The sequence below is a fragment of the Leptodactylus fuscus genome, chromosome 7, assembly GCF_031893055.1.
Source record: "Leptodactylus fuscus isolate aLepFus1 chromosome 7, aLepFus1.hap2, whole genome shotgun sequence".
Taxonomy (NCBI): Eukaryota; Metazoa; Chordata; class Amphibia; order Anura; family Leptodactylidae; genus Leptodactylus; species Leptodactylus fuscus.
In genome coordinates this window covers 76,138,420-76,151,002 of record NC_134271.1, presented here as the reverse complement: position 1 = coordinate 76,151,002, position 12,583 = coordinate 76,138,420, and positions in this window count along the sequence as shown.

The following is a 12,583-nucleotide window of genomic DNA, read 5'->3' as shown; positions in this document are numbered from 1 at the left end:
CTATATGGCAGTAGCAAGAAATGAGGGTATTTGTAACCCCAATATATTCTTTGAATTCCCAGTCAGACAATGGCACTATATACCAGTAGCAAAAATTGTGGGTGCACGTAACCCCAATATATTCTTTGAATTACCAGTCAGAAACTGGCACTATATGGCAGTAGCAAGAAATGAGGGTATTTGTAACCCCAATATATTCTTTGAATTCCCAGTCAGACAATGGCACTATGTACCAGTAGCAAAAATTGTGGGTGCACGTAACCCCAATATATTCTTTGAATTACCAGTCAGAAACTGGCACTATATGGCAGTAGCAAGAAATGAGGGTATTTGTAACCCCAATATATTCTTTGAATTCCCAGTCAGACAATGGCACTATATACCAGTAGCAAAAATTGTGGGTGCACGTAACCCCAATATATTCTTTGAACTACCAGTCAGAAACTGGCACTATATACAAGTAGCAAGAAATGAGGGTATTTGTAACCCCAATATATTCTTTGAATTCCCAGTCAGACAATGGCACTATATACCAGTAGCAAAAATTGTGGGTGCACGTAACCCCAATATATTCTTTGAATTACCAGTCAGAAACTGGCACTATATGGCAGTAGCAAGAAATGAGGGTATTTGTAACCCCAATATATTCTTTGAATTCCCAGTCAGACAATGGCACTATATACCAGTAGTAAAAATTGTGGGTGCATGTAACCCCAATATATTCTTTGAATTACCAGTCAGAAACTGGCACTATATACAAGTAGCAAGAAATGAGGGTATTTGTAACCCCAATATATTCTTTGAATTCCCAGTCAGACAATGGCACTATATACCAGTAGCAAAAATTGTGGGTGCACGTAACCCCAATATATTCTTTGAATTACCAGTCAGAAACTGGCACTATATGGCAGTAGCAAGAAATGAGGGTATTTGTAACCCCAATATATTCTTTGAATTCCCAGTCAGACAATGGCACTATATACCAGTAGCAAAAATTGTGGGTGCATGTAACCCCAATATATTCTTTGAATTACCAGTCAGAAACTGGCACTATATACAAGTAGCAAGAAATGAGGGTATTTGTAAGCCCAATATATTCTTTGAATTCCCAGTCAGACAATGGCACTATATGGCAGTAGCAAAAATAGTGGGTGTATATAGCCCCAATTCTATTGCTAGGGGACTTGCAGGGTATTTCTGGGGTGAAGGTGGGGGGCACACCGTTGGAACGGGTATCGGGGGTATATATCGGGTATACAGGAATACACTGTCAGTGTATTCCATTCAGGATCCTGGGAAAGCTGGGTTGCGGCGATTGAGCCCGTCAGTGCCACGTTACACTGATAAGCTTCTCCCTGGAATTTAGCTCTTACAAGAGCTGTTGTGGTTGTCTTCTCCTTCCTATCCTAGCCTGTCCCTGCCTACCCAGAATCTAAGCCCTAGCTAGCTGGACGGAAACCTCCGTCCTCGGTGAATTGCAAGCTCAGAATGACGCGAAGCTGGGCGTCGCTGTTCTTTTAAATTAGAGGTCACATGTTTTCGGCAGCCAATGGGTTTTGCCTACTTTTTTCAACGTCACCGGTGTCGTAGTTCCTGTCCCACCTACCCTGCGCTGTTATTGGAGCAAAAAAGGCGCCAGGGAAGGTGGGAGGGGAATCGAGTAATGGCGCACTTTACCACGCGGTGTTCGATTCGATTTGAACATGCCGAACAGTCTAATATCCGATCGAACATGAGTTTGATAGAACACTGTTCGCTCATCTCTATTATTAAACTCTGGGTTTATTTTTTCAGTGTGCTGCTGCGATCTCTACCTCCCATTGAAAACATGCATGCATGTTCGACTAAGAAAAAAAACAGTTTCCCCACGGACGGACATAGGTGGTCACCTTTACAAACCCTTTCAAGTGAATGGGTTTTAAAACTGACCACCGGGTTTCCGTCCCCTATCCATTTTCACTGGGGCTGAAGGCAGAAACCCAACGGAATGCTCAAACTGGACACCAGGTGCAAGTGTGAACATGTCACTAACTGGATTTTTTTGCTCTTGTACTTATTTGCTCTATTCTTTTTTATTTTTCCAGTAATAGTACATAAATAGTTGTCTGTGTCCATCGTTTCCTGCAGCATCACTATAACCATACCACTCTTGTTAAGCTGTTCCAGCTCTCTCAGCTTACACATTTACCCAATAGAGGCCACAATAGTCCACAATAGTGTAATGTTGGCCATTTTCAGGCTGTATACATCATAATACCTTTTTATACACTGCATAGAAAACCATAACAGACTGCAATATCCAAAACCATGGGTAACTACTGTGTTGTATACATTTTATAACATTTGGAGTCAATGAGCAACATATGCCACTGTATACTTACACAGCGCAAAATATCAGGAAATATGCTTGACGTATACCTCAGATGGTGGGTTCAGACACAGTCTGCACAGAGTCTAACAGCCACCCCACAACAGCATAACAGGTGTGGATGTGGTGATTGGATTTCCTGCCTCTGAGCTTTGATGTGTTATCAGGGTGATCCCAGTGATACAATAATAACAGACCTGGCGCTTTGTGCTGAAATGAAAATCGGCTTTTGTTATAATTATATTTTAATGAAAAACATCACATAAATGATCTGCCAAAGGGAGTGTATAATGTGTGGGACTAAACTGCAGGGGGCACTATAGTGTCAAATCATCACCGGAACCAAGGCTGATGCTGCTCATAGAACTGCTCAGTAATCTGTGACTGTTCCAGGTAAAGTTCATTAAGCTCTCCTGCACACGACCGTAGCGGATTTACAGTCTGCAAATACTGATCCATAATCCACACAAAAACATGTCCACATTTCATCAATATGTCATCCGCAATCACAGATATGGTAAGATTCCCTACACTGGTCTGTGCCGTAAATGCAGCCAAAAATTGTCCGTTTTATAATTATGCAATATTGCATGGACCCACAAAAGCAAAAATCGTGGTTGAATGTCTGAGTCTATTGAAATTAATGTGACCATACTTTTATCCATAATTGCATTTGCATGAGGCCTTAGGCTAATACTACATGTTGTGGAAAAACAGTTTTTTTCTTGCAGATTTAGTCATACCTCCCAACCGTCCCAGATTCAGCGGGACAATCCTGGATTCCGGGCCTAGTCCTGCGGTCCTGGTCAGTGGGAGGTATGTCCCGGATTGAACTCATCAGACGCAGATGAGTTGAATACAGTGATGAAGCAGGAGCGGACAGCTCCTGCCTCACCACTGTGCCCCTGTGTGCTCCGGTTTCAGGAGCTGTAAGTGCGATGTGATTACATCACTCACATCGTGTTTGCCGCTCCCTGAAGACTATGGGAGCAGAGACCTGAGACAGAGCAGCAGGAGAGCGAGGCGAGGTGAGTATCAGTGCTTTTAATGTTAAACTTTGGCAGATGAAGAGGGACATTAAACTGTGGGGACAGATGGAGGGGGGACAAACTGGGGGGGCATATGAGGGGGACATTAAACTTTGGGGGCAGATGGAGGGGGCATTAAACTGTGGTGGCAGATAAAGAAGGACAATAAACTGGGGGCAAATGGAGGAGCTATTAAACTGTGGGGGCAGACGAAGAAGGACATTAAACTGAGGGCAGACGGAGGAAGCATTAAACTGTGGGGGCAGATGGAGGGAGCATTAAACTGGGGGCAACTGGAGGGGGACATTAAACGGGCGGGGGTAGCTGGAGGAGGACATTAAAATGGAGGAAACTGGAGGAGGACATTAAACTGGGGGCAACTGGAGGGGGACATTAAGCTGGGGGTAACTGGAGGAGGACTGCCCCCTCAGTTTAATGTCCCCTTTTAGCTGCCCCAGTTTAATGTCCCTTTCTAGCTGCCCCAGTTTAATGTCCCCTTCTAGCTGCCCCAGTTTAATGTCCCCCTACAGTTGTCCCCAGTTTAATGTCCTCCACCAGCTAACCCCATAGTTCAAACCCACTCCATTCCTAATTTTTTTTCCAGCCTCCCAGTATATTGTACATAATAATTAATGGTAGCATCATGAAGAAAAAATTTTCCTGCAAACATTAAGACTTCATTTGGCTCTGAGAGCAGAAAAATAAAAAAAAGTTATGGGGTTTAGAAGGAGGGGGAAATAAAAAACGAAAATCGAAAAATGTCTGCGGCGGTAAGGGGTTAAACTCACAAATTATGTATCATGGAAAATGCAAAAAAATAAAGTAAAATTCCTTTAACCCTTTCCCAACATCCGCTGTACTATTATAGTGGATGTCTGGTATTTAAATATGGTGGGCGCTCAGGAGCTCAGAGGACGCAATAGCCAGAGATCTGATGTGAAAGGTAACCAAGTGCCATTTTCCATCTGGGGTGGACCTCCGGACCCTAGAGTGAGATCCTTTAGTATGACAGCCGGGAGATTATTGAAGGCTCATTGAATCGCTATAATCGTACCAACCCACAGAATACAAGTGACATGTTATTTTGAATGCACAATGAGTGCCATAATAACAAAGTCTGTAAGAAAGTTACGCAAACACAGTTTTTCTCTAATTCTACCCCATTCTGAATTTTTTCCAGCAGTACATCGATCCATGACATTTCCTAGGCAGATTTCCCATATCCTGCAATAGACTCATGTTTATGAAGGATTTCTGAAAACTTTTTCATAGCTGAGTATATGGCATATTTTTCTGAATACGCACTAAGGCTACACATTGCAGAAATACAGCATTTTGGCTTTTGCAGAAGTGCAGTGGAAAAAAAGCTGTATTTTACAGTCTCAGCAATGTGAATTACATTTTATTTAATCTCATCTCAAATTAATATTATTTTTATGGGGGAGGGGGGACAAAAATGGAAAACATCAGAAAAGCAGTGAAAAACTCAAGCATTTTACCGCATTTTTTCCTGCTGCATTTCCACTGCATTTCTTACAGATTTGCTATGTGTAGCCTTAGCCTCAGGGATGCAAATAATCCAGAATAGTTACCATAATAATTTGCTCCTAGCAGCAATGTTACTCCTGTACATTTACTACAGCTTCTTTGACGGAGGGAACTAGGTTGGGGCAAATAATGGTCATGTTTCAGCTACACTTTTGTTACTCCCATGGGATGTTACTTACAGAGTAAGGGTCCACTCACACGGAGTAAACACATGCTCATTTTTGCATAACACACGTGTAAAGAATACACGTGTAAAAATAAGACTCCCATTGACATCAATGACATTTTTTACACATGTAAAAAATGCGTCAATAAACGTGCCAAAAAATGTGACACGTTTTTTACACATGAAAAAATGTCATTGAAGTCAATGAGTGTCTTATTTTTACATGTATATTATGAAAAAATGAGCGCGCGTTTACTCCGTGTGAATGGACTCTTACATTACATTATACCTCAGATTGGTTGGATTTATATAAAGTGACCAGTTCCATAGGGCTACTCTGCCAGATTCTGACCACAATAACCTATGTGCAGTTCATCCAAGTCTCTCTTGTTTTGAACTTTTGACCTTCCATTTTTGGAAATTTCAAAAATGACATTTCCAGCGCAATCCTGACACATCAGGGTAAATTCAATTAGAGCTGTTTTATCTGCTGGTCCTGAGAGTTCACACCCTAATCTTGCCATCTCAGGGCGGTCATGTGTGTCCCCTGAGATGGGCAATGTGGATCTCATTGCCAGCTATGACCAGGCCTGGGACTCATTAGCCTGACCTGTAATTGGTCACTTATGTGACTTAAGGAACGTCAGGTACTTGTGAACTGCAGCCGACTGACAAGGGTGGAAGGTAAAGGGGTCTTCAACTTTCATGTAAAAAAATAAATAAATAAAATAAAAAATATATATTTATATATATCATTGTACAGTGAAAAGTATTGCACATTTCTAAATGACTCTGAGGGGAGATTATTAGGGGCACCCCATACTTTGCACTATAATTTATCTCTTTTTACATCTCTCTACACCAGACCTGGGCAATGTGCGGCCTGCGGGCCACATCCGGCCCTCTGCTTTGTTCTGTCCGGCCCGCATAGCTAGTGGAAGTTCGTTGAAGGACCTGTGATGACGTCATCACAGCCTATCACCAGGATAGGCTATGACTCGTTAGTGGGCGGAGCCACATGGGACTCTGTGCTTGCTGCAAGCTGCCAGCAATGGAGGCTGCTGGATGATAAAGAGAGAAGAGACAGCATGTGTGAGCAAGAGGGGGGAACTAGGGGCAGATTTAAGGGGGCAGTAAACTGAATTCACATGGAGGGGGGACATTAAACTAGGGGGTAGATGGATGATGACATTAAACTGGGGTCAACTGGAGGAGGATATTAAACCATGGGGGGTATCTGGACATATGTGGGGACATGTCTGCCTCTAGTTGCCCCCAGTTTAATGTCCCTCTCCAATTACCTCCACAGTTTAATGTCCCCCTCCAGCTACCCCAGTTTAATGTCCCCTCTAGTTTCTGTTAGTTTACACTGGGGCACGAGGAGAGGGACTTAATTCTGTGGGACATTTGGAGGGGAACATTATAATGTGGGGACATATAATGTACGGGTGACTGTAGGAGGATTATACTTTGTGGGGGCACATGGAAAAATGATTGAGAATGGGCGGAGTCAGCATAGAAGTGGGTGGAGCTAAATTTTCCGCGGCGTGCATAACCCTCTAGAACCGTTACAATTTCTCATGTGGCCCCATGGGAAAATTAATTGCCCACCCCTGCTCCACACTGTTCAAAGTGGAAAGAATAGCGCATGAATTTAAGGAGGGGGGGACCTCCAAAAGACCAACAGATCTACTGTTAATACATTTGCTCCAACAAAGTATACTAATAACGCGCTACTTTGGGATAGAAGAACAATCATGATATCAAGTCCCAGTGGCCTGACGTAAATCTGATCCAAGTATGGCGTACAGAACCTGTGAAATCATTTTATGACACAATGTAAATATGATATGTGGTACCTGTGATATAATTTTACTGTCATGTAACATTATGTCACGTGCCTATGATATAATGTGCCTATGATTTAAGGTGAATGGGGAAGACTGTTACTAAAATATAAGGCAGCTTTAATACAATGTAACTATAATATAAGGTATACTGTATATGATGCAATGTTGTGTGATACCATATCAAATAACTGTGTTGCAATATGATATAAGATATCTATGATACAATGTAAAGGTGCTTTCACATCATGTTTTTGAAGTCAGTTTAACTGATAAGTTAAACGGATCCGTTATTTTAAAAAAAAACTGATGCAAACTGATGTCAATTCAGGCATCAAAAAGACTGATCCGTTAACAGATCTATTTGCATCAGTTTGCATCAGTTTTCTTCTAAAAAAAATCGTATCAGTTTTTTATGTTTACCTTGTGAAACACTAATTAAAGTTTGTTGATAGAAGATGGTGGATGTGGGTTTGGCAGTTTTGACTTTTTTTTTTACTATGTATCTATAGTATAAGGCATCTGTGACACCATTTTGCTATGATGCAATAATACTATATAAACCATAATACCTGAGATTCAATGTTTGTGGTACATGTAACTATGATATAAAGTACCTTTGATATAATTTAAGCATGATAAAAACCTATGATGCAACATTACTATGATTTAAAGGGGTTGGCCACTTTCAGACCAATATTGACAAACAAATGTTATTGTTTGTACAATAAAAAGATATACAATTTCCCAATATACTTTCTGTATCAATTCCTCACAGTTTTCTAGATCTCGGCTTACTGTCATTTATTCTGTTACTTCTAGTGGATAAAAGTCTGACCATGGTCATGTGATTTACAGTCCATGGTCATGTGACTAGCACACAGGTGCACAGCTCGTTACCAGACAGATGTCTGATTACTGGGCTGTGACTATAACGAGCGGCACCTGTGTGCTCATCACATGACCATGGACTGTAATCACATGACCATGGTCAGAGTTTTATCCACTAGAGGTAACAGAATGAATGACAACAAGCAGAGATCTAGAAAACTGTGAGGAATTGATACAGAAAGTATATTGGAAAATTGTATATCTTTTTATTATACAAACCATAACATTTGTCTCTCAATATTGGTCTGGAAGTGGCCAACCCCTTTAATATAACTACTAGAGATGAGCGAGTAGTGAAATATTCGATATTTGTTTCGAATAGCCCCTCAATATTTGACTATTCAACCGAATATTGAATCCCATTATAGTCTATGGAGAAAAAAGGCTCGTTTTAGGGGAAACCACAATTCGACTAAGGAGAGTCACCAAGTCCACAATGACACCCCAGGAAATGATGCCAACACGTCTGGAATGCAACTCAGACAGCAGGGAAAGCATGCCTGGGGGCATCTAACATGCCCAAGTCCCAGTATTACCCCAATACCACAGCCTATCAACTAGACACTCCAAACTCAATATCGAAAGTGGAAAAATACTTGGAAACCTTCTTTCCTCCACAATGGTATGGACAGAAGGCCAAATTTTAAGCTAAAGAAACATTAGCATACACCCCTTTAAATCACGTTGCCCATGACAACCACAGATGGCATAGGCAATGGGAAATCCAAAAGCCCCCACCCTTAACTGTCATTGTTTATGTGATGTATTGTTGTGTGATGTGGTGAGACCTTCAAAAATTACTTTTCTGGCCCTTCACGTGAGGCCTTCCAAATTAACTTAGAGGCCCTTAAGCTGAGCTACCAGCAGAAATTGAGGCCCTTGAGGTGATTTGAGTTTTACCAGCATAGTTTTAGGCCCTTTAAGTTAGTTCAGCCTTGTACCAGCAGAGTTGTTTGCCCTTGGGGTGAGTTAAGCCTTTAACCAGCAGTGTTATTGGCCCTTGGAGTGAACTGAGCCTCTAACCAGCATAGTTTTTGATCCTTTGGGTGAACTGAGCCTCTAACCTGCAGAGTTTTGGGCCCTTTGGGTGAATTAAGCCTCTAACCAGCATAATTTTTGGTCCTTTAATTTAGTTCAGCCTTGCACCAGCATAGTTTTTGGCCCTTTGGGTGAACTGAGCCTGTAAAGAGCATAGTTTTTGCCCCTTTGGGTGAACTGATCCTCTAACCAGCATAGTTTTTGGCCCTTTGGATGAACTTAGCCTCTAACCTGCAGAGTTTTGGCCCTTTGGGTGAACTGAGCCTCTAACCAGCATAGTTTTTGGCCCTTAGAGTGAACTGAACCTCTAACTACCATAGTTTTTGGCCCTTTGGGTGAACTGAGCCTCTAACCAACATAATTTCTGGCCCTTTATTTTAGCTCAGCCTTGCACCAGCATAGTTTTTGGCCCTTAGAGTGAACTGAGCCTCTAACCAGCATAGTTTTTGGCCCTTTAATTTAGTTCAGCCTTGCACCAGCAGTGTTTTATTTTTTGGCCCTTGGGGTGAGTAGAGTCTTGCAGCAGCAGTGTTTTACTTTTTGACCCTTGGGGTGAGTAGAGCCTTTAACCAGCAGTGTTTTTCTTTTTAGCCCTTGCAGTGAGTAGAGCCTTGCACCAGCAGTGTTTTATTTTTTGGCCCTTGGGGTGAGTAGAGCCTTGCACTAGAAGTGTTTTAGGTGAATTGAGACTTTAACCAGCAGAGTTTTAGTGTTTGGCCCTTGGGGTGACACCTAAAAAATTAGATTTCAGGCCCTTGGGGGTGAACCCTAAAACATTAATCTTCAGGCCCTTGGGGGCGCCCTAAAAATAATTGTGCAGGCCCTTGGGGGGAGCCCTAAAACATTAATAGGGGTGTTTTTTAACTATTTATTTATAGTGAAGGTGAAGGTGGTGGTGGTGTTGGGGGAGGAGGACGAAGAACTTGTGTGCTGGTACAGACACATGGAACTGTGTCTCGTCAGCACTGTGGATGGGACATGCTGGTTACAGGTCCAGAATATCTGCTATCCACCCTAGTATAGGTTCCTGGTGCTCGGGCCTCGTCAGCACTACACCCTGCACCCCGCTTGATTTTGTGGCACTGATGGCTGCCCCTCTCCAGTATATAATTGGAGTCGAGCTACTGCGGCCTGGATCCCCTCGTCTTCGTCCCCGTCCCCTTGTGCTACTGATGAGGGTCACTGCTGGCAGCCCCTCTTCAGTAGCTGGAATGTGGACTGGATTTCCACGTCCTCGTCCTCACCCCATTGTGCTACTGACGAGGGACACTGCTGACAGCCCCTCTCCAGTAGCTGGACTGTGGACTGGATTTCCACGTCCACATGCCCGTCCCCGTCCCTTGATACTACCCTGACGCATCTTTGGCAGGTTCTATGTATGTGTACACTGTTTCTGCAGTTTAGCTCTGAAAAGAGCTGTTGATTGTAATGTTTTCCTGCATAGCAGTGTCTAAACTCTATCTCACCCTCAATACAGTGTCTCTCCCTATCTCACCAAAACACATCTGACACGAATATGGTTGACACTATTCTTATAAATCCGAGGTCACCTTATTTAGCCAGCCAATGACTTTTTCCTATTTTTTTTTTTTTTATGTCTACGTTTTCCTGCTTCCTGTGCCACCTTCCCTGCACAGTTATTGGTGCAAATAAAACGCCAGGGAAGGTGGGAGGGCATACGAATTTTTACTGTGTTTACCGCTTGGTATTCGATTGGAATCGAATATGTCGAATACCTTAATATTTGATCGAATATCTACTCGATCGAACATTATTCGCTCATCTCTAATAACTACGGCTAGTCATATAAACAATCCCAACATAAATAACTTAACTGGACAAGGGGACAGTTTAAAAAAAAAATTTAATGAGTTAGCATAACATGGCAAATGCTGGTCATTTTATTTTCGGCCAACTGACAGCTGAAAATTTCCAACATGTTAGATTTTTTTGACAAATAAAAGTCTACCGACAGCCCCTGTGAATGGTTATCCACTGTATTTTTTTTTTTTTTTTTGTATTTTTTAATGAATGTAATGAATGAAACGGCCAAATTTGTCCATTACTAACTACTAAAGTCTATTTTGTGTTCCCAGCTTAAAGGGGTTATTCAGGATAAATGAATCTTCTAAATATCAGCCCACAATCTGCCCCCCCCCTCCCTTCTAAATCACTCAAGGCCCTTTTTCCTATCTTCTGCTGACATTACAGGGATCCTCTATTTCCCCTTCTGCTGGACTTCCACTGGAGCAAGTCCCTGGGCACCACTGGACCAGACAGTGGTGAAGGACACCAGAGTGTCAGGGACAGTTGATTATGTTAGTATGTTTCTTTTTTTTATGTTTCGCCTTCCCCACCCAGTTCTATATTTCTTGGACAACCCTTTTAAGATGAAATACTATCTAACTATAATATGTATCTGTGATACTATGTTACTATCCTACAATGTAATCCTTATATCAGGTATCTGTGAATCAAAGTAACTGAACATCTCCAGAGCTGGAAGCGGGAGTTACATGGAAAAGCCACATTGTCAGCAGTCATATGACCCATGCCCTTCGCACCAGGCACCTGAGATGTTGGAAGATGGAGTGAGCCGAGTAGGTGGCAGCAATCACTGCCCTAAGAAAGAGGAGAGAAAGTAAACATTCCTTGATAATCAGGTTTAGGGTAATTAAATTGTGTTTATTTTAGAGCAGAACCCTGTAATCTGCATAAATTATCATCACACTTAATGGGATTTCTGATTCTGAGCCCCTTCATTTGAATTGTGATCCCAACTTCAGTTGTTGTGCGGGCTGAGGATTAACATTTGGGTGTCAGTGACACAGTGTGACTCCCATCATTGCCTGCAATGGTTTCCATATGTGCAGCAGCTTACTGCTAATAGATGACAGGATCATGGTCAGAGTGTGATCTCTACCCCCATCCATGCATCACTGTTCACCCCTGCTATTTCACAGCTACGGATGGGTCTGAACATTCATGCTAAATATTGGTAATGTAAGAAAAGTTAAATCTAATTTTTCCTAAAAATATAATAATCTGCTTTTGCAGACCAACTTTTCAGGAGTACAGAGAATTACAAGCTATTGATGCAGTGTAGGGAATTAAGGGAAGTAATATTCATACAAGACACTAGATGACTAACCAATGCAGTCTCTTTAAAGAGGTTGTCCAGGCTAAACTATTATTATTTTTTTGCTCAATTAGGCCGGGGCAGGTGAAAGAACCAAAACATACTCATCTGTCTCTGTCCCCAATAGGGGACAGAGACAGATGAGATATGGGATAACCACCTATCCCTGGTGTTCCATTGCATTGTTGGGTTCCCATTGTTGGGTTCTATTCCATGCCCACATTGGTCAGACTGGAACTGAAGCATCTCATCACTAGCCAGTCACCAGTGCTCACCAGTATCCAACATATAACCAATGAGGCCAGTGATTGCCTGCTTTACTTTCGGGCCCAACCAGTGTGAGCATGTGAGGTAACAGGAGACCTGACACCACAATGGAGGACCTGGAGTGGGTGAGTATTTCTTCTTTTATTTATTTTATTTTTTTTACCTCACCTCAAGACCTCTGTACTTTATTGAGCTTCGACTAGAAAACCCCTTTAATCGTAGGTCATGTTACAAAGCATTTTGAAAGTGAGACATTGATCTATAGTGAACTACCTTTCTAGGAGGTGGTGC